Source organism: Periplaneta americana, chromosome 12 (genome assembly GCF_040183065.1).
Source record: "Periplaneta americana isolate PAMFEO1 chromosome 12, P.americana_PAMFEO1_priV1, whole genome shotgun sequence".
In the NCBI taxonomy this organism is placed as follows: domain Eukaryota; kingdom Metazoa; phylum Arthropoda; class Insecta; order Blattodea; family Blattidae; genus Periplaneta; species Periplaneta americana.
This window is the reverse complement of record NC_091128.1, coordinates 118,203,620-118,226,971: the sequence shown is the minus strand read 5'-3', so window position 1 is coordinate 118,226,971 and position 23,352 is coordinate 118,203,620. Positions and strand designations below refer to the sequence as shown.

General features: G+C 35.0%; 1 protein-coding gene across 2 annotated transcripts in view; it reads right to left on the bottom strand.

The window, feature by feature from the left end:
* Positions 1-23,352, bottom strand: part of LOC138710843 (uncharacterized) — an 858,539-nt gene that overhangs the window by 44,016 nt on the left and 791,171 nt on the right. The gene's annotated exons all lie outside the window — the stretch shown is intronic.

Here is a 23,352-nt window from a genome sequence, read left to right as displayed (position 1 = left end):
GCTTTGCAAAATCGTAAGTTTTAGTTGTTATGGTAATATTTACCCTGCATAGGTACAATCAGGACATAGTTAAGAATGCAAGGAAAAAGTTTTTGATGTCACTTTATATTACATCATTATAATAATTTAAATTAATCTTCCTCATTCTAAAATGGCTACAAGCCGTAACCTATTTTCTGTTATTTCTTAATTGCTGCTGAACATTCAATCCTATGACCTCTACTTTACATTGTTTCTTTAAATAAAGATCTGAATTAACAAAACATCCGAAGTAAAAATTGATTGAATTTGGCTTTTTACCTCGCATATCTACTTGGAGGATTTAGTGAACAACTGTTTCAGAACATGGGAGGAGTAATACTTACTTACAAATGGCTTTTAAGGAACCCGCACATTCAATGCCGCCCTCACATATGCCCGCCATCGGTCCCTATCCTGAGCCAGATTAATCCAGTCTCCATCATCATATCCCATCTCTTTCAAATCCAATTTAATATTATCCTCCCATCTACGTCTCGGCCTCTCCAAAGGTATTTTTTCCTCCGGCCTTCCAAATAACACTCTATACGCATTTCTGGATTCGCCCATACATGCTACATGCCCTTCCCATCTCAAACGTTTGGTTTTAATGTTCCTAATTATGTCAGGTGAAGAATATAATGCGTGCAGTTCTTCGTTGTGTAAATTTCCCCATTCTTCTGTAACTACATCCCGATTAGCCACAAATATGGGAGGAGTGTTAGTAGCAGGAAAAAGAATAAAGTGTATAAGGTTTGGTGATGAGATGCCGTTATTAGCAGACGAGGAGGTGATACTAAGGGATATGCTATTGGAACTAAATGACAGCTGTGAGCAGCATGGGATGAATATAAATTCAAACTAGACGAAGCCCATGGTCATAAGAAGAAAAGTAAAGAAGATAAAGTTGCGAAGTCTAAATGAGGCAACAGAACAAGTGGAAAGCGTCAAATACTTGGGATGTACTGTAAGCAGTAACATGAGCTGCTACCAGGAAGTCAAAAGGAGGATAGAATTGGCAAAGGAAGCTTTTAATAGAAAAAGGAGCATCTTCTGAGGACCTGTGGAAAAAGAACTAAGGAAGAGACTAGTTAAGTGCTTTGTGTGGAGTGTGACATTGAATGGGGCACAAACATGGACAATAAGACGAAGAGAAGAGAAGCAACTAGAAGTACTTGAAACGTGGATATGGAGAAGAATGGAGCGTGTGAAATAGACAGAATAAGAAACGAAGCTGTGTTAGAAAGAGTGGCTGAAGAAAGAATAATAGTGAAAAATGATCAGGAACAGGAAAAGGAATTGGTTGGGTCACTGACTGAGAAGAAACTGCCTACTCAAAGATGAACTGGGAGGAATGGTGAACGAGAGAAGAGTTAGGGGAGAAGAAGATATCAGATGATAGACAACATTAAGATATATATGGATGCTATGTGGAAACAAAGAGAAAGGCAGAAAACACTTGAGGAAGCTGAGTTTGCAGAAAAAGACCTGCCCTTGAGCGGAACACTATGAATGAATGAATATGTTGTGTTTTGCGTAGGCTAACTTTATGTAAAATAGAATATCTCAAGTCCTACTCTAAGCATGTGTTTTTTTAATCATACAAGTGTTTATTTAAATACTCTTATATTGCAATCCTACATAGTTTCCTTGCTGTCCAGAAAAATTCTCTGTGATGGATGAAGCAGTAATTAGGAGAGCGAGAGGCAGATTTAATAGCGAGGTTGATATCTCCATATTTTTGTTACGTGTATTCGCGGGGATGTTCTGGCGACTTTGTTAGAATTAGTTTCCCACGCAGGTGTTTCGTCTCCGAGTCACTTAGCATCGGACAGATTTATGGCCACCTTGTGAGGGTTTTGCATAGACACTCATTCAAGCGTAAAATCCGAGAGTTGGACAAGACTCGTGGGAAAGCAATTGCAAAGCTTGGGGTTTTTCAAAAGAATGGGTATTCTCGAAAAATCTACTAACTAATTTGATGTTGTGGGAAATCCAAAGTCTAAATGTAGAGATGACGTATTTCGCGACCAATGAGAAGAGATCTTGGTTCAGCATATGAGGTCACTTTGGACCAATTGAGAATAGATTTTAGGCCGGTTAAATGACGTAGTTGTTAGCCAATAGGATAGTTAGTTTTAGCGTAGGATAGGTCTTTATAAATACGGGTGACAAGGCGCGGAGAGTAGCTTTTTTTCGTGTCGACGGCCCTACCTACTGAGCTTTTTTTCGTGTCGACGGCCCTACCTGCTGAGCTTTTTTCGTGTCGACGGCCCTACCTACTGAGCTTTTTTCGTGTCGACGCCCCTACCTACTGAGCTTTTTTTCGTGTCGACGGCCCTACCTACTGAGCTTTTTTCGTGTCGACGGCCCTACCTACTGAGCTGTTTTCGTGTCGACGGCTCTACCTACTGAGCTTTTTTCGTGTCGACGACCCTACCTACTGAGCTTTTTGGTGTCGACGGCCCTACTTACTAGTCTTTCTCCCGGCGAAGACTCGATAGACAGAACTTTCTCATCGACGAGGCTACTCGTCAACATTACCATCAGTAGCCGTACGGATAGAGAGAAAGCGGAGTGACCGAATAGGAGCTTCGATTATAGAGTATCGAACCGAGGATCGCGTTTATAGTAGGGAATAGAGTATATTCAGCGCTGCCATAGAGTTGATATATTATATTATTGGGTTATTTTACGACGCTGTATCAACATCTAGGTTATTTAGCGTCTGAATGATATGAAGGTGATAATGCCGGTGAAATGAGTCCGGGGTCCAGCACCGAAAGTTACCCAGCATTTGCTGGTATTGGGTTGAGGGGAAAACCCCGGAAAAAGCCTCAACCAGGTAACGTGCCCCGACCGGGATTCGAACCCGGGCCACCTGGTTTCGCAGCCAGACGCGCTGACCGTTACTCCACAGGTGTGGACCCCCATAGAGTTGATACAGAAGTGCGACCGACCATTAAATTACAAGTTCAGCCGGAAATACATACTCAAGGGTTTACCAATTGAATACGACAATAAACTGACAGTATCGAGATCAACACTGCCTTTTTTCTAAGTAGCCGGCTTGGTATTATTCCCGACATCATCCTACACCACAACTGTACCTCTGCTACCCTGAAAGGATATCATGCTACACCGAGCGTCGAAATAGGGTGGGCTGGCGCCCACTACCTAAAACAATAATAAATTCGCCTACCCTATTCGCTCTTCCCGAAGGACGAGTGCTAACTGCCGTGGACCCGCCGGTTGATGCGAGTGAGGGGCATTAGCCGTACATCATCATCGATTGAGGACCACCATAGCGACGCATTCACCCTCATGGACTAGGGATGTTTCTCAGTTCAGATCTTCAATTATAGGCCTATTGCAGATATACCCAACGGAGTATGTCGTTAACTGTTAAGTTTTATACCATAGAATATACGGGATGATTCAGAAGTGAAGTTCAGTCGGTGAAGATGTGGAGCAGAGCGAAGTTTAGAGCAGAAAAGTCCTTTGTCAATTTATATTATTTTCAACTGTTTCACATTTTACAACAGGTTAAATATTTAATTCACAATTAAGGTGGTTTACTTGCTTAAGATCGTGGTAATAATAATAATAATAATAATAATAATAATAATAATAATAATAATAATAATAATATTCACGGTACCTTTTATTGGAACAAATGCTCAAAATGACCTATTGCACGCAAGCATGCACGGACGCGTTCTCTAATAACGATATGCACACTACTCAACAGCCCGTTTTGTTGTCTGATGTCTGCTTGGCTGTATCAACTTGTTGCAGCAAAACATCTCTGTAGGTATGTAACCTCTGTAGCATACACCTCTTCTTTCATACAGTCCCATAAAAAGAAGTCCAGAGGTGTTAAGTCTGGGGATCGAGCCGGCCAAGATTAAAGACCTCACCTGCCTATCTACCGACCTGGATAGTCTTCATTAAACCACTGACAAACAGAGAGTGTGTGCGCCATCCAGCTAGTACCATATGTGCTCAAACATATTGAGAGATTTATCACAGCAATATATGCAATGTTTCCTGAAGAAAATGGAGATGTTCTGCGTCTCCTATTCTGTCTGCGAGCAAGTATGAACGAATTGATTTGCCACCCATTATTATTCCAGCCCAGACGTTGACACTACATCGCTTTAATATTGAATTAAATGTTTGACCTGTTATAATTGTGAAAATGTTGCAAATAAATAAATATTACAAAGGACTTTCGTGCTCTAAAAGTCTCTGTGATCCACTTCTCGCCGGTGTATCTTACCTTTTTTAATCATCCTGTATAGGATATTCTCTTAATAAATAAATGAAATAATGGATAATAATCAAAATTAATGAATAATAAAGGTATAAGGTACATGAAATGAATAAATATTAAATAAATTAAACATGATATGAGGCCTACTTAGCAAATCTAAATGTACTGCTTAAAGCGACAATCCTCCCCTTCCATTTTTTTTTATTCAAAGAGTACTCGATTGACATTACCTCTGTCATCCATAACATTTTCATGTACAACAATTCTTATTTATTACACACAAATCACATAGATCTTCATTTGTGAAGAAGTTTAGCGTACAACCACTTGTATCAAAGAGGAAGATAATAACATTTTTGTAATCTATTGCATTAAGTTGTTACAGAAAATTAATTTCTGTTCTATGCTAATGATTCGAAATTTCAAAAGTATTTTTTTTTTACTGGTATGTAGAAGTAAATTCAGATAAGTGTATCGACAAAAATCTCTTCTTCGCTGTAAAATGAGAAATATTTTATTTATATCGTTGGCAGTAACTGGTCTTATCCTCTTCATTACCATACGGAAGACAAATGAAATCTGATAGTTCTTCAGCCGTGTGGATTGTAAAAGCAAGAATGCTGTTTCTTAGCTCTTTCTCCGTACATATGAATGTAAATTTCATGTCTTGTTGCATGTAATTAGAAGTGAACTGACACAAAATAGACGTATCAGTAACCCTTGGCTTTAATCGCAGACACGAAAGAGCTATTTTGGAACAATCCATCATGAGTTGTCATGTGAAATCAGTAAAGCAAGTAGGCAATTTCGAAAGGAGGATTCATCAAGATAGAATAAATGTAAAAGAAAGAAGTAGCGTTATAGAATTTTTAAACTTAGTAGCTATAAACTGATCCTCTTGAAATTCAGATTACAGAAGTGAGAAAATGTACTGTATTGATTAACTGCTTCGTCTAGGGCCTTTTCACATTTTAATTAGTCTCTGTCTCACAATGCAGATCCAGGAGCGGTTTGACTGTAAAGTACTCTCCGAGTTTGTAAGGAGAGAGAGGTAACGAATTCTCCTTTTAAATAATAATGCGCAAGGTAAATTTCAGTGCCCTGCTCCTCGTTTTTCGACGACGCTTCCTTTCTAGACGTGGAAAATTATTCATCAGACTGTGAAATTGGAATTCACGTTTCAAGAAACTTTGCTAAATCCTTTGATCGTGGACAAAAAAATGTTCCTCAGATTCAGATGTTCGTTATTCAACTTAAGTGTCACTACACCTGTTTGATAGAACGATCTCCACTGCTAGTGTCTCATTATGCAAAACATGTAGTGCTTATTCTGTTGATGCATATAGAATCTTCAGAGGTTGTTGTAGATAGCGTCGTGTCATACATAATGTTGAAGTTTACATATTCAAATTTGTGTCTTAGTTACAATATACCGTCAGCTTCAGAAGTTACAAATATACGATTAATTTCAAGCGTAAATTTATTATTATTATTGTTACCATTGTCATCACTGCAATAGTAATATACGTTACAAGAGCGGTATGTTGACGTTTTCATGTTCGAGGAAAAGGTTGAAAAAGCGAAACGTAGTTGAGCTTTTTTAATTTCCGAGAACATGAAATCAAACATACCGCTCGTATATCGTACATTATTTTGTGTATGTTTATTACATACGTGAAAGACGAATTTCTAATTAGTTGCAATGAAATCTCCATCTTGGTTTCTGTTTAATGACGGCAACTTTAGAAAACAAAAATATCTATACTCCAGCAGGCCGTGATATACGTCTGTCTTTTTTTTCCCCCAGTCTATAAATGCGAACTTAAACGGTAAGATTATGCAATTATTTATTTTTCATTTCAATATTTTAACAATATTATTTATATAACATATTGCAGTAATAACATCGGCATCTGGAGTCTTGTTGATTTTTTCACGGCTTCAAATTGTTACTTGTATCAGGAATACAATAGCCTTCGTGGAGTAGTAGACTTTACTTAATTTTTGCAAATATTTAAAAACAATAATTAACAGTGCAATTTAGGTGAAATTGCAGTGGTAAGTTTCCAATTTATAATTATTACTATGTTAAACGTCTCTAAAAATAATATGTTAAAAGCCTAAAGCAGCAAAATGAATGTCGCGCTTAAGCGGTAAGAAGAGGGAAATTGTTATGTGTGTTACGTTGGGAATACTGAATGTGGTATTTCACACTTACCGCGTATTGGTTCTGTGCGGAAAACAAGTAAATACGCACGATCTCGCACAAAATATTTTTCTAACCTAGAACGGAACTTGTTTTCTCCACACAATGTAATAACATAACGTCTCAGTGAGGGGGGAAAGGAACTGGCAACCCTACCCCTTAGCTCCTGACCTAGTTGCCTCATAAGTGACGCCTTATTGGTATCACTTATGAGATTTAGACTTGTCTTCGGAAAGTTCACTAAATAACGTCTCAATGATTTTGTAGTCTCTATAAAGCGCCGCCGAAACTTGCGTACACAACTCATACGATATTCATACTCAATAGATACGTTTGAATGAGGAAAATGTGTTGTTATTTCTATACCGTATACATAACCATGATTAAAAACATTGCATTTCTCAATACAGTTCATATTGATACAGACTGACAATTTGAAGTGCTAGCAGAATTATGTAGCCAGCATAGTACAACAACTATGAAAACCCACGCATTTTCTTGACCGAAGCAAATCCAATTTACCGGCATTGTTGCCAAACTGCGAGATTGCTGTCTAACTAAATAATGTGTGGTGGTTTTTCAGACCGCACGAATACAATGTAATAAAGGACATTTCGAGCAACTGCTTTGGAATTTAGCTAAGATTCTTTCCATTTCCTTAAATAAATAATTCACTAAAGATCACTTGCCAGACTATAATGTCATGAAACTCTACGAACGTTATTCACGAGAGCTGGGGAAACTACTTGCCAGACTGTAATGCCGAGAGACGGCAGGTGTGACGGTCCCTTAGGTTTGACTCGCTCTGAATAAAGAGTACGGGTAATAAAGTGCACAATTGTTGAACACCACTTGTTATATTCTTTGTTAATTTAGTAATTCTGCAATTATTTGTTTTTATCCTGGTGGTCGTGTTAGTATATAGACTTTGTATTATATTATACTGTTTCCAAAAGTTTTCTACATGCATTGTTTAAAAATAGGGAAAAATATGTTTTGTTACAGCATTTTTTTTTAAATAAACGGGCATTGTTGTGAACGCGTGGAAAAGAGAAATGTAAATTTGCTAATATTTTACATTTAAAATGTTGATGTAATTTTTACAGTCTTATAAGGGATCTTAAGAATATTTTAAGGTGTTAGGCACAACTTTTAGATACATTATACTTTATTTTACTCATTATTACAGTAATCTCAAGAACAAATTACTACATCATTATGTTAGAAAGCTTACATTTATTTAGACTTTTAGAACTCAAGTACGTTAACATGAAACTATTATGTACATCCAAGCATTTCAATTTATTTTTACATATCTTTATATTAATTTTAATAGGAATGATTTCTGATACTCAAGTAAAATTTTCCAATTAACTAGTGACAAGAACACTAGTAAAATAGTTTAGTTTAAGGATTATCATATTAAAAACGTTCAGTGCAACAATAAGCTCATTACATAATTTTTTATTTCAGACCACGTGTGCTATTCATGATTGTATACGCAAATTATAAATTACTCCATTTTACGTACTTGTCCACATTTCAGAGATATTGCATACCGAATGTAGATACTATGACGTGACAGGCAGTGCTCACCGTAAACTTACAGTATTAATTTATTAATATATTTCATAACGGAGCGCTACTCGGCATTGGTATACTTCGTGCCCGCCCCATCTGCTTACAACTGCTGCTTCTTTGTTTTGCTTGTTTCGCTTGTGCGCACATGATTACCATTACACCTGGATAATACAGACATGTAGCGGCGGTAGCTTTAGACGCTTCATTAAAAAATGTAGGTCGCTACTTCGATTTGTAACTTACTGATTCGCCCGTGTAAATTAACTCGCGTAGATTAACGGGCTTCAACTTCTTGCACCTTTCATCGATAACAATTCTTTATAACATGCATTCTTGTACATAATTCACTTTCATTAAGGTGCATTCTTGTACATAATTCATGTGAATTGTAACCTTGACCACAATTTTGTATTATAATTTTATTATTGTTTATTGCTTATAAAATATGTAGTTTGATACCAACTATAACCCTAATATACCTCAGGGTAAATAGTGTTTATTAAATTGGATAATAAAAAAAATTCTTTATAACAATAATGAATAATTGAATGTCGCTAGAAACTCAATTAGACAGCGAGCATGGTCATAAATTTGCTAACTATACTTCGTTTCACAATGTTTGACAAGAGAAGTAAACATTGCTGGCAGAAGAGGAAATTAGTATCATTGCTATTCAACCAATGGCAGAAGTCTCTTTCCACGCTAGTCTTAAAGTTGGTTGGGAATAGTACACTTCAGACCTCCCAACTTCAATTCAAGCATGGAGTGAGATCTCTGCCATTGATTGACTAGCAATACACTTCTCTCCTTTTCTGTCGGTAATATTTGCATCTCCTGTCAGACATAATGAAACGAAATATAGAATGTCGTCAACTTCTACAATAGTTCGCTGTACTGCACGGTTTTTGTGATGCCACATCCATTTTCAGATGTTTCACGAAAAGGATAAGCAGAATACATGTGTTTGCAAAGTAGAGATAGTTTAATTAAATTAAGTTGCAACACTAATTAAGTTTCTTAGAAACAAAGCTAAAAATGCGGAACATGTTCCCCGTTATTTCATTAGTTCTGTTGGTTTCTTGTGCCCTTCACTTTTAAAATATGCAACCTTATGACGTAGAATCTTCCATGACAAAAAAATTACTATATATAACACTTTCGTTGATTTACCTCGTTAATTAATACGACGTATGGATGATATATAACAGCTTAATTAACTTTCGTGTATGTGATATAACCGCGCTTCATAAGCAATTATGAAAGCGAAATCATTAAAGCAAATATGTCGGCATATAGAAACGTTGTCATGGGAACTGCTGCATTCGCTTCATAATGTAGCAGCACCCACCCCAAGCAGATGGCTCCCGGCACTCTCATGCATTCCACAAGATGGCATATGGGAAAACACTGCGTATGTCCCAGAATTAATCGCAACAATCCTCAATGGAATACTTACGAGACTGAATTATAACTAAGTTTTGAACACTTCATTAGAAGCGTTTATCAACTCCTGTCAAGGGAGTCGTAGGCTATTGAGCCTGTTTAAATGACCATATCCAAAACTATATGAAAATAAAATGGGTAAGTTTCGTATTAAATTATGATTTCCTTTTAAATTCTTATGCCTTGTGTCATACGTCAATGTTTTCATATCTTCCTCAATCATTATTACTACTAGCCTCCTACTACTACTACTACTATTGCTACTACTACTACTATTGCTACTACTACTACTACTACTACTACTACCATTACCACTACCACTACCACCAATATTATTATTATTATTATTATTATTATTATTATTATTATTATTATTATTATGTAAACAATCTAAAATATCTTTATGTTCTCCGGAGAATATAAAGTAGACTTAGGGCATCGATTATCCGAATACCGATCAACCGAAACATCGATTAACCGAAAGCGTTCCAGTCGGCAAATTCAAATTTGCGCGCGCGCCATGTAGAAGTTTCGCTAGCACTGTTTGAGAGATTTAGCGGCCAAAAAAGAGAGAGAGATAGAGAGAGAGAGAGAGAGTCTCAGCTCTGAAGCAAAAAAAAAGGACTTTTTTTTTCCTAAAATGTAGACCATTTTTAACTTGTCAAACTAAGCTAGTCGGTTCTCTGTGTTATTTGTAAGATGTGTGATACAAAATATATACTGTATGTAATTTTGTGTTTATTAACAGTGTTTCTTCGTATCGCGCTGCTTCTATGACACCGGTAAAATGTGTTTTCGTAAATGATCGGTTATCCGAAAAATCAGTCATCCGAACACCTCCCCATTTCCAATTGTTTCGGATAATCGAATCTCTACTGTAATGAGACGCTGTATTGGAATAATAATAGAACACGTTGAGAACAGAGGATAAAACTGACGGCATCCATATGCGTTAATGGAAGAAGTAAAATGTGTAGGCTATAATTAATTACATAGGCCTAACAAATTTTACTTTTAAATAACTTTTTTTTTGTGAATTCAGCTGATTTCTATGTTTGTGAGTGTGCTGAATCCAAAAGTGTTTTCCATTTCACTCTATCTCGTACAGTTATTTTTTTGCAATCTCTGATTAAATACTTATCATACTTAAGTAAAAGATTCTTGAAAGAAAATCGTTCTGCTGTAATTATTATTACACATGTATATTGAAGAATAAAATAATAATAATTAAATATTTATACAAACCAACTCTCTAGAATATATTTATAGAGCTTCCAAATTAAGGAACAAAGCATTAGTTTTTTGTGCCTTGCCTAGTACATTGTAGAAAATTTGTGATAGGAAGGCGTTTCTATAGCAACTGGTCATTTGATAGAATAGCCCCATATGCTGAGTGCGCTTTTCTTAACGTGGAATACTAGCATCATCATTCCCATACTAATATTTTCTCTTTCTGTTTTGTGTAAAACCTCGTATGTTACTCTTCCTCTTACGAGATGACACCGGATTTTCTCGATGTAGTGTCCAGCAAGTCACCAATCGTAGATACATTCCAACGTCCTTGATATCTTTTTGCCATTACCCTAATGTCCTGATGTACATGACCCACATTTAGCGGTAAAATTAAAATTGTGAACAGCGGTACGTCCTACTCACTTTTTATGATTATTTCCGCGTTCAGCACGCAACGCTACATAAGTAAGGGATAAAATTAATAAAAAAGCTTCTTACTGGTTGGCCTGTGTTATTAATTATAATTAACTTCGGTTTGGAGAGGAGTGCTGTAATAGCATTGCAACAGATACGTAGAAAAGATAAATCAACTATCATCACCCATAATATAAGTGTCGGCCTCTGTAGCCTATCTGGACTTCGTCTTTTAAGCGAGTAATATGAGTAGTTAATGTTTTTACAGACTGTGCACTACAGCTTCCCTCAGTGTCCCCCGTAACACCGGTTCAAAGGCAACCATACTACCAGCGTTCTCTGATGCCAACGGGAAAGAATGCTTCAATGAGTAATATTATGTTATATATGATTAATTATTTTAGTTTGGTTTTGTGTTATTTTTTACAGTTCTGTTTAAAATACAATTCTATATTTGGTTTGCTGTTGGTTTTTTTTTAATTTTTAGTTATCCTTTTTTTTATAATTTCTATGTCTGTGCACTACAGCTTCCCTCAGTGTCCCCCGTAACACCGGTTCAAAGGCAACCATACTACTAGCGTTCTCTGATGCCAACGGGAAAGAATGCTTCAACGAGTAATATTATGTTATATATGATTAATTATTTTAGTTTGGTTTTGTGTTATTTTTTACAGTTCTGTTTAAAATACAATTCTGTATTTGGTTTGCTGTTGGGTTTTTTTTAATTTTTAGTTATCCTTTTTTTTATAATTTCTATGTCTGTGTTTTATTGTGCTTCTGTTTTATGTTTATTTTTTACCGACATATATAATTTTAATGAATATACATTTTATCCTACTTCGTTAAATTTTTATATTTTTCTCTGAAATCGTGTTTCGCAAACAGATCTGGAAAAAAAAAAAGAAAATTATCCGTACTGCGATTCGGGTTTTTGCTTACGGGTGTTTCGGAAATCTGCCAAAATATGAGAGTTTCAAGAGACATGATTATTCATATTTTAAGTCTGATCATACGTACACTGATTTGTCTCCCTGCTGATAGACATGAAGCAATAGTTTCGTATAAACACTTCTTGCTAATTCCAAGAAAATAAATGTTATGTCATTAAAGACATGCATGGAAAAAACATGAATACATTAAAAGAGCGACCTTTACTCATCAGAACATTGTTGCTGTCATAAGAATGACAAATATTGTCTTTTTTTTTTAGAAAATATAGTTAACGTATAATTTACCTCTGATTGAGGTTCTGGCTGATATGTATGTACATCTATTATCGGGCAGTACATCTCACTTGACGATATGTGTCAGAGGAAAGACAATTTGTATACGTCTTAAGTCTAATTAGTGAAATATGTTACTAGTCAGCGATGTATGCAATGGAGTGGCAAAGGAACTGACCATTATCTCCAGGCTTGTTACTCTCATTTTAAGTGATGATTATTGGTGACACTTAGCCTATGAGGTTCAAATCTGTCTTCAGACAGCTGATCAAACAAAAGTATAATTGTGATAAAAAATATTACACTTAGAATTATCGTAACTTTGAAGTAATGAAAATTTGAATGTTTGTAGTTCAGCTATTTCGTTTAATTTGTCACTTATACAGTAAGTAGCTTTGATAGTTTACATTTAAGACAATGAAATTAATTATATTCTAGGTAATTATCTTTAATTTTCAATACGTCAGCTTTATTTAAAATTGACGTACACTCAAAGAGAACCCAAAATAAAGAAATGTTTCGTTGGAAAATAAATTAAAAACAAACCTATTTTGTAGAACAAAAATCTCTATCAACTCATAACATAGTTATAGTATACAGTATGATTAAATAAACTTACTTCTATCGCAAGTTTATCAATACGAAGTGTGTTATAGTAACAATATTGATATTAGAGGAGAAGAATTCGTTCCGGCGCCGGGGATCGAACCCTAGTCCTTGGTTCTACGTACCAAGCGCTCTAACCATTGAGCTACGCCGAAGTTCAATCCACAGATTGAACTTCGGCGTAGCTCAATGGTGCAATTTTTTTTAAATTAAAATTATCAAGCGTAAGCAATTAAATAATTGTATTTTGTAAGACTGTAATTATGCATACATGGGTATCAGCATGTTCTCTATATTCTTTCCAAATTTCATGAATAAAGAGGTATTATTTCAAAAGATAGAAGCAAAGAGTAAAAATACAGATTTATTTCACCAAACTGGTTAATGTTCCATTAAGGTGCATATACTCGTAACCCTTAAAATGTTCTAAATTGAGTTTTTGGTACCATTGAATTCGTCAAAGCGATGCGCATCTACCTGCAAAATCTCGTAAACCACTGATTGATATTAATCGCTGAAAAATACAAATTTCAGTACCATGTAAGTCGGCAGTAAATGGCGACAAGAACAATTATTTCGTTCTCCTGTAAAATTATGATTGTGTGAGATACGAGCATTTGGACCTTAGTCGACGACAAGTTAACCGGCTTAGTTTATGGACAACCTATTGCAAGCTGAAACTATTCTAAATTTTTGTAATCTTTAATAATTGATTTGTCTTCCTTTATATTCAAGTATGCTGCATTTGAATGGAAAACTTCGAATGAAATAAAGTTCTTAAGAAATCTGACAAGTAGATATGTTTTTATTGCATAACGATTTTAGTATTATAACACATAAATAACGGGGGAGAAAAGCGGTCCTTTGTACATTTCAAACAGCTGTATTGAGGTGATAACAACTTCATACGTTACAATACATTAAAGGCTTTCATGCAAGAAACAGAGTCATATATATATTCCACTTTTAACAAATGTCTATACAGATCTGCATATGAAAGCTTCAACATCAGAAATGACATATAGACTTACACCAAACACTATTTCCCTCTCTATACTTTTATTCTGTTATTTGAAGTGATGAAAAAACGAGGAAGTCGAAGGAGTATTGTATGAATTTCCTCTACAACCTTTTTCCTACGGTGATGTCAGAATACGCCTATACTCAGTATTGGTTTGACAGTAGGGGACCCACTAGATAATAAAGTCTGTTTGTAGAGTTCTCCAAGCGATGTAGAGAGAGAGAGAGAGAGTAAAAAAGGACAGAGATGGAAGAAAAAAGAAACGCAATTTTATCTGGCAGCAAAACGTAGGTAGGTCCTATATCCTCAGGGTATTCTGTAGAGAGAGACAGAGTGTGGTTTGAGGTATTGGTATCCGATATCTCATTAGCGGCTTCTGGAGGAGGGTCCATCGGGTACTCTCCAAACCTCGCGCTTTGCACTACCCCCGCGCCATGGTAGACAGTGAGGCGCTCCACGTTTCTTGCTCCCAAGTGTGAGGATGAAGAAAAAGTCTCAAGATTCTATCTAACTGCGGCTCCAAGCTTCATTACATTGTGTGCGAGGGTCAGGGGAGTCCAAAAATACAGGCTTCAATGAAATTGGGCATACTATTCCATCCAAAAATAATAAATAAATAAAATAATAATAATAATAATAATAATAATAATAATAATAATAGTTTTATTTTCCCTGGCAGAGTTAAGGCCATCAGGCCTTCTCTTCCACTCAACCAGATCAAATCACATACAAAAAAATACATACCGGTATACAAATATTAACTTAAAAATAATAATAAACATAATTAAGTAAAAAAAGAGACTGAATACATAATCACAAACAGGAAAATACATCTAGTATACAGTATTAACTTAAAAAAAAAAGAATTAGTACATATGAATATAATCTCACAACTAAAGGAATAGTAGAATTAGTATGATCAGCATAGCACGTGTTACATTGACACAATGACAAATACCTAGATATAAGTGTTAATGGAAAGAATAAAGTAATGACTGTGTAAAATAATAATAATAATAATAATAATAATAATAATAATAATAATAATAATAATAATAATAGTTTTATTTTCTCTGGCAGAGTTAAGGCCATCAGGCCTTCTCTTCCACTCAACCAGGATCAAATCACATACAAAAAAAATACATACCGGTATACAAATATTAACATAAAAATAATAATAAACATAATTAAGTAAAAAAGAGAGATTGAATACATATACACAATCAGTATTAACTTTAATATAACAATAATAAAAAGATATATATATATATATATATATATATATATATATATATATATATATAATAAAAAAAAGAGATTGAATACATAATCACCAGGGAAAGGATTTATATGTAAATACATATTTACTTATAAAGCTAATATAATTTATATTTTGCATTATCTTTATGTTTCACAATGTGTAGGGTTGAAAAATCCTACTTTTATTTTCCATATTTTTCCATATTTTAGAGTTTAGTACATATTTTCGTTAATTTCCATATATTTTCCATATTTCATATAAAACAGTCCATATTATATTAGGTTTAACAATAAAACAAAACAAAATTCCATTAACTTTTAAAAATACATTTCAACAATAGAGATTTAAACACATGTTCAGTAATCCCTTTAACATCAGAGTTATTTGAAAATTAGCAGTCCTATCAACAATGGGAAAGTAAGTTACAAAACTGTATTAATTTAATTTAAAATTTTTAACAGACTTCAGTTGTGCAGCTCAACAGTTAAATGCCAGTCAGAGTACACATAGGTTCAGTTTTGTAAATCATACTATAAAGACGGTAAATATGCCAAAAGTACGTCATTCAGTCAATTTAAAATCAAAACTAACAAGTTACATTTCAGAATTTAAAGAAGATGGTTTATCAACTGACAATAAAATATTATTTTGTAATTTGTGTCAGTGTGCAGTATCATCTACACAAAAGTTCCTGGTGCAACAACACATTACAACTAGTAAACATCAGGCCAACAAACAACAATTGTTTTTAACACAACCAACAACATCGAATGTAAGATCTGAGTTTAACATCGACCTGTGCCGTTCTCTCATCTCTGCTGATATTCCTCTCTACAAACTAAAGAATAAGGTCTTCAGGGAATTCCTTGAAAAATATACTCAACATACAATCCCGGATGAGTCAACACTTAGGAAGACGTATGCTCCATCCATCTACGATGAGACAATACAGAAGATAAGAGATGAAATTAAAGATAGTTCAATTTGGGTTTCCATTGATGAGACTCCCGACAAAGAAGGTAGACTTGTTGGTAATGTAGTTATCGGTTTGTTAAGTGAACAATATTCTGAACGAATTCTTTTACATTGTGATGTTCTAGAAAAGTGCAATAACAAAACTATATTTAAACTGTTCAACGAAGCTATGGGTATCCTGTGGCCAAAGGGTATTATGTACGATAATGTGTTATTCTTTATTAGCGATGCTGCCCCTTATATGGTCAAAGCTGGACAAGCATTATCTGTTGTATATCCTAAATTGACTCATTTTACTTGTGTGGCGCATGCATTTCATCGTGTGGCAGAAGTGGTCAGAGACAATTTCCCTAAAGTAGATTTGTTGATTTCATCAGTGAAAAAAGTATTTCTCAAAGCTCCCAGTAGAGTTAACGTGTTGAAAGAAATGTACCCTGAAATTCCATTGCCACCAAAGCCAATTTTAACTAGATGGGGTACATGGCTAGAAGCAGTTGAATATTATGCCGAACATATAGACTCTATTAACAATGTTCTCCTTGCATTGGACTCTGAAGATGCAGTCTCAATTGATACTGCGAAAACAGTTACCTGTGACATAAGTGTGAAGAATGACTTAGCTCACATTCAGCATACATTTTCATGCATCATAAAAACGCTCAAAAGTCTCCAAAATAGGCACCTTTCACTATCTGAAAGTTTTGAAATTATAAATAGTACTGTGGAACAACTGAATCGTGGTAGAGGTAAAGTTGCAGATGCAGTAAGAGCTAAGGTGGACACTGTACTTTCAAAAAACCCTGGATATGAAGAACTACAAAAGGTTGTTGCTGTGATGAGTGGTGAATCAACAGTGAAGATTAACTTGGACTTATCCCCAGCAGACATTGTGAAATTTAATTATGTACCAGTTACTTCTTGTGACGTCGAACGCTCTTTTAGTCAGTATAAATCTATCCTCAGAGACAATAGAAGAAGATTCACTTTTCAGCACTTGAAAGAAATGTTTGTAACCTATTGTTATGGTAACAGACAATAAAAATTGTGTTTTGTTGAAACTACATTGGAAGATAAGGTACGTCCATTATATTTTTTGTTTAGTTTGATTAAAATGTACCAATATTTAACGTACATAGTCATTTTTTTATAATTTTAAGTCCATATTTAATTCCATATTTTGGTAAAAATCCATATTTAATTCCATATTTTGGTAAAAATAACTACATATATATTTACATATTTCATATATTTTTAGTCCATATAAATCCGTTCCCTGATAATCACAAACAGGAAAATACATCTAGTACACCGTATTAATTAAAAAAAAAATTAATACATATGAATATAACCTCACAACTAAAGGAATAGTAGAATTAGTATGATCAGCACAGCACGTGTTACATTGAGACAATAACAATTACCTAGATATAAGTGTTAATGGAAAAATAAAGTAATGACGGTGTAAAATAATAATAATAATAATAATAATAATAATAATAATAATAATAATAATAGTAATAATAATAATAGTAATAATAATAATAATGATAATAATAATAATAATAATAATAAATAAAAATTATACCTAAAAACTAATTCTTTGCATTTAAAATATATCTAAACAACCTAATTTTAAACAACTGAGGACTAAGACTACCCCTGATTTCGAGCGGGAGCGAATTCCATGAGCGGGCCTTGGCTATTGAGAAAGAACTTGAGTACAGAGATGTCTGATGACGTGGTATTGATAGCAACAGATTGTGCTGTGAACGTGTATATCGATTATGATGTGAAGCTAGGAGAGTAAACCGAGAGGCAAGGTAGTTGAGTGTTGGCTAACGTAAAAAATTTTCTTCATCTTCGTTAAATAAGAAGACACGGAAGGAAGCCCAGCTTAAGTTCTATAAGGTAATGGATGTGCCGATGCCTTTAAATGGAAGTGCCCACTATTATAAACAAAAAAGGAAGAATTCTAATACAATTGGCTGAAATAATATTCCTAAGAATTGTGTATTGGCTGCTCTAGAGGTGATAAAATTACAAGTGACTATACGAAACCAAATGCATTCAGTATACTTACTTACTTACTGACGGCTTTTAAGGAACCCGGAGGTTCATTACCGCCCTCACATAAGCTCGCCATTGGTCCTATCCTGAGCAAGATTAATCCAGTCCCTGCCATCATATCCCACCTCCCTCAAATCTATTTTAATATTATCCTCCCATCTACGTCTCGGCCTCCCCAAAGGTTTTATTCCTTCCGGCCTTCCAACTAACACTCTATATGCATTCCTGGATTCGCCCATACTTGCTACATGCCCTGCTCATCTCAAACGTCTTGATTTTAATATTCATAATTATGTCAGGTGAAGAATACAATGCGTGCAGTTCCGCGTTGTGTAACTTTCTCCATTCTCCTGTAACTTCATTCCTCTTAGCCCCAAATATTTTTCTAAGAACCTTGCTCTCAGACACTCTTAATCTCTGTTCCTCTCTCAAAGTGAGTGTCCAAGTTTCACAACCATATAGAACAACCAGTAATATAACTGTATAAATTCTAACTTTCAGATTTTTTGATTGATAATAAAATGACATATTACCTCATTATGTAAAAGCTAAACAGAAGAAGAATGCCATTAGTCCAAGAGGAAGCTAGGTTCATGACTTTGGCGGGACAGATCAAAGAGCTACACGATAATGTAAAATATATTATTATTATTGTTATTATTATTATTATTATTATTATTATTATTATTATTATTATTATTAAGATATTTAGCGACCTATTGCAACTATTCTTGTCACTGAATCTGAAGTTTGTTAGTGGAAAATCATTAAGGATTGAATTTTATATTAAGAATATGTTAAATTTCTTCTTATGGCTTCTTTGAGAAGGAAAGTAAGGTTATAATTTACATGTTATAAGAGGACCCCAACCCACGCAAATCAACGTCTAGTTGTTTTTCGTTTTATCAAATACCCTATCTTGCTAATAGATGTCTTAATGGGCTAACATATAGACTTAGATTGAAACTATAGATGACTTAAGTCCACAAGTCTCTCTCACAGTCGAAGAAAGATAGAGGCCTAGATAGATTACGTAGAAACTCTGAATGCAAGGAGTCCTAAAATTTCGAAGTTTTGTGAAGACATAAAAAGAGACAGCAATTCATTTTAAGTAACATAAATTTTTGCTGAAATATATGTTCTCAGAGTTCATGATTTCAAATAAGTAATTTTGGGCATTCGGTCCGTATGCAACGATTTTTTCTAAATTATTGAACTTATAGATGTAGCTTAGTAGCTTATTGTTTTAGATAAAATTAATGGACAAATGTGATTGTGAAGTTAGAAAAATGTTTCCTAAAAGAAATTAATCATTATACAGGGTGAACCAAAAGTCAATACCCATTGTTTTTCAAATAATTTTGCTTTTGCAAACTGGGACACTTAAACACATTTCTTTCACAGTATCTTATCCTAATCAAATTTTTTGGAAGTTTTTTCAATGGCCACTTCCAAGTCAACAGTCATTCAAGTAAATAGTATTATTTTTAGCACAACAGTGTGTTTTTTTCGTCGTTACATCAAACGACGCGATGTTGTACACCGAACGTAAATATAAGGGTCTCAGCCTTTTCAAAGCTCAATGGGAAGCATATTTACAGCATCTCAATATTTGCAACACATTATTGAGAACCTCGAATCCTCTTGTCGTTTCTACAAGGAACATAGCAGCAGAAAAGAAAGTATGTTCCAGGAAGTTAAAAATTCCACCTGAAGATCTGGATATAAGTAACATCAATGTCCATAAACTACGACAAAATCTTAGGAAACAAGAGTACGACAAATGGTGTGCGCTTCCACATAAAGGAAAAGGTGTTATTTTATTTCAAGAATATACTCCCGGAAATAAATGGATTTTTTCTAAGGAGGGTCTGTCTTCCTCTGAATGGCGGGACGCAATTAAGATGAATGCTAACGTAGCACCAGTGAGAAGTCTTCATGGGAGATCCTTGGACGGTTTCCGTTGCAGATACTGCAACGAGATTGAAACCTTAGCGCACGTCCTAGGATCCTGTCAGCATGGAGAACTCCTGAGAAATTCACGCCATCATAACATCCGAAAACTAATAGCACAAGCCCTTAGAAACAAATCCTTCGAGGTCCATGAAGAGGCGCACTGCGTTGCGTCTGAAGGCGGCGGAATTAGAAGAGCGGACATCGTGGCTCTAGACAAGACTAATAGTAAAGGCTTTATACTGGACCCAACTGTTAGATTTGAGATGAGCCAGACCCAACCATCCGAGGTCAACAAAGAGAAACAACAAATTTATGAGCCTACTATTCCGTATTTTCGAGAAAAATATCAGATGGAAGGCACCTGGGAAGTACATGGCTTAATGATTTTTTTTTTTTTTTTTTAATTTTCGACCGGCCAGAGGCCGTTTTCCAAAGTTATCTATTTTTTGTTTTCTGTTTGTTTCCCTTTGTTTCCTTTGTTTTTACTTATACTAATACAATCACAACATCCATGCCCGAGGCGGGACTCGAACCCACAACCCTTCGGACCAAGCGATAGGGACATGCCGTGCCCCTACCGCTTGAGCCATCCGGGCCGGCTATGATCGGAGCGAGGGGCACCATCCCACGATCAACTGTAAACATTATCAAAACATTTGGAATCCATGACATCATTCCAAAAATAATTACTTCAACCATTAAAGGATCTGTGGCAATTCTGAAAAATCATTTATACGGAATATCATAAACCCCCCCCCCCTTTTCTATTCGTTAGTGTGTGATTGTTACATATATATGTACAAATTTATTATTTCTTAAACTTAAGCTCCTAGTTCACATTTCAATTTGACTCATCTATCTTACTGTAATCATTACTATTCTTATATGTGTGTTATTCTGTGTTTTTGGCAACCCAGGATGCCTGGGCAGACTATTTCTTGAAATAAATTATATAAGGCTTTCAATTAAAAGTAATCAATTATTGTGTATTTTTTGGTATCATTGCAATTCACTATAGTTCAACATTCTTGCCGGTTTAAATTCTGTTTACATGCAATACAGGAAATTAAGGTAGCGACGTAATTTTATTTGGGTGTATAATAAGTTATTTAATTTACTGTTTATATTTTTTAAGCAGCTACATACAGTAATAAGCTGTGATTAGCAATATTCTAAAGGGACTTAATTATTACGAAACCTTTGTCGCAAAAATAACATTATAACTTTGAAATGATTTTTTTAGCGTTCAACATGATGTCCTTATATCCTTGTACACCTATGTTGAAGCCTGTCATTGTGCTAACCTCATGTCACGGGAGTTTTTCAGAATGTTCATCTAATAACGGACTGAAAAAAAATATTTCGTGTCATGGTACAAAAACTATTTTTTTTTTTACTACTGGCGGGTATTTGACTGTTCTTCAATCACCGATATGAAGACAGTTGTGTAGACCAATATACCGATAGAGATGTTGCGTAGGTTGCGTCATAGTAGGCTGATCTACACTACACTGGCGACGAAACGAGAAGAGACGGGACGGGACGCGACGAGACGAGACGAGACGAGACGAAGATTTGCTTGAGGTCTCACAGGGGAATCGGAGATCCCAGAGAAAACTCCTGTATTACCTAGACCACGGCCTTGCCCAACACGAGTTATAAATAAGGACACACCGAGGATTGAACTCAAGTCCACTGGATTATAAGTCTTGCGTTATAACCACAGGACCACCGTGGCTGCTTGGTAAAAATCTATAAAATAAGATAAATTATATATATTTATTTTTACTTAAGTTATCTGATTAGAAGTACATATAAAACTGTTAAATTATCCCATTATGAAACTTCTTGTTATGAAAGACATACAAACATTATGACCGATGCTGTGATAAGCTGGAAAGGGAGTGAATTGAATTGTCCTTATTGATGTCTTACTCTGAGGGAAGTAATTTCTCTCCTTTTATACCCTTATTCCTTTCTTTCTCGCTCTATCTTCCTGTTTCTCATGAGATACAAGTTCCCTCGAAAGAAAGCCATTGTAGAAAGCTTGAAATTTACATTTTCCTATATAACTTGGCAACTAGTTGTAGCCCACTTCTGAAAGTTTTTGAGGTAACAAACTGTCAATTATAACTTTATTCTTGTTACAGAAAGCAAAGAAAGAACTTCGGAGTAAGCAAGTGGGCATACTTTCTGGAAAGATGATCACTCACTTTGTAATTTCACAACTTCTCCAAAGAAGAGAAGGTTACAATAATGATAGGATCGATTATAATAATATTTTATTATTGACGTAGGCTGTATCTCTTATGTATGACTATAGGATTAGACGTAATGAATCTTGTTTAGGACTCTAACAATAATCAGCTATACATACAGCAGTTATAATACATTATTGACGATTGCTGTATATGAGATGAATAGAGTCAGCTTCCCTTGTAAAAAGCATGCTAATAAGTGAATTTCACGGTTTCATATGTGGCGAATAGAATCAGCTTATCTCATTAATAAATAAATTCCTCACGATGTGACGAGTAGATTCAGCTTTCCGTACGCGATATCATAAATTTCCCGTATGGTTGGTATATGACTAGTAGCTATATTCAGGTTGTATTATAACAAGTATAATAATAGGCCTACGTAATTTCCATAGTTGTACATTAAGTGACGAATAGACTTAGCATCATGATAGTTGTAGGAAGTGAATTTCCCTATTGTTGCGCATGTTACGAGTAGAATAAATTTACAATATATAGGCCCTAATAACCGAGGAATTTCTTGGTGATAGTATGTGTGACGAATTGATTCAGTTTGCTTCATAACAAGTACAACAGGAAGTAATTTCTTTATGGGTATGTAAGTATCGAGTAAAATCGTATTGTCTAATAACAAGTGAATGGTGAATTTGCGAAACGACTTAAGTCCACATTTTGTGGGTTCTGAGTTGAGAGCATGATTATGTTACTGTATGCAAGGGGCATCGTTTAGTAACAGAATGACTTTAATCCAGGATTTTGTATAGTTTTTCTTAGCAGCAGAATATTTGGTTAAGGGGTAAAACGACTTTAATCC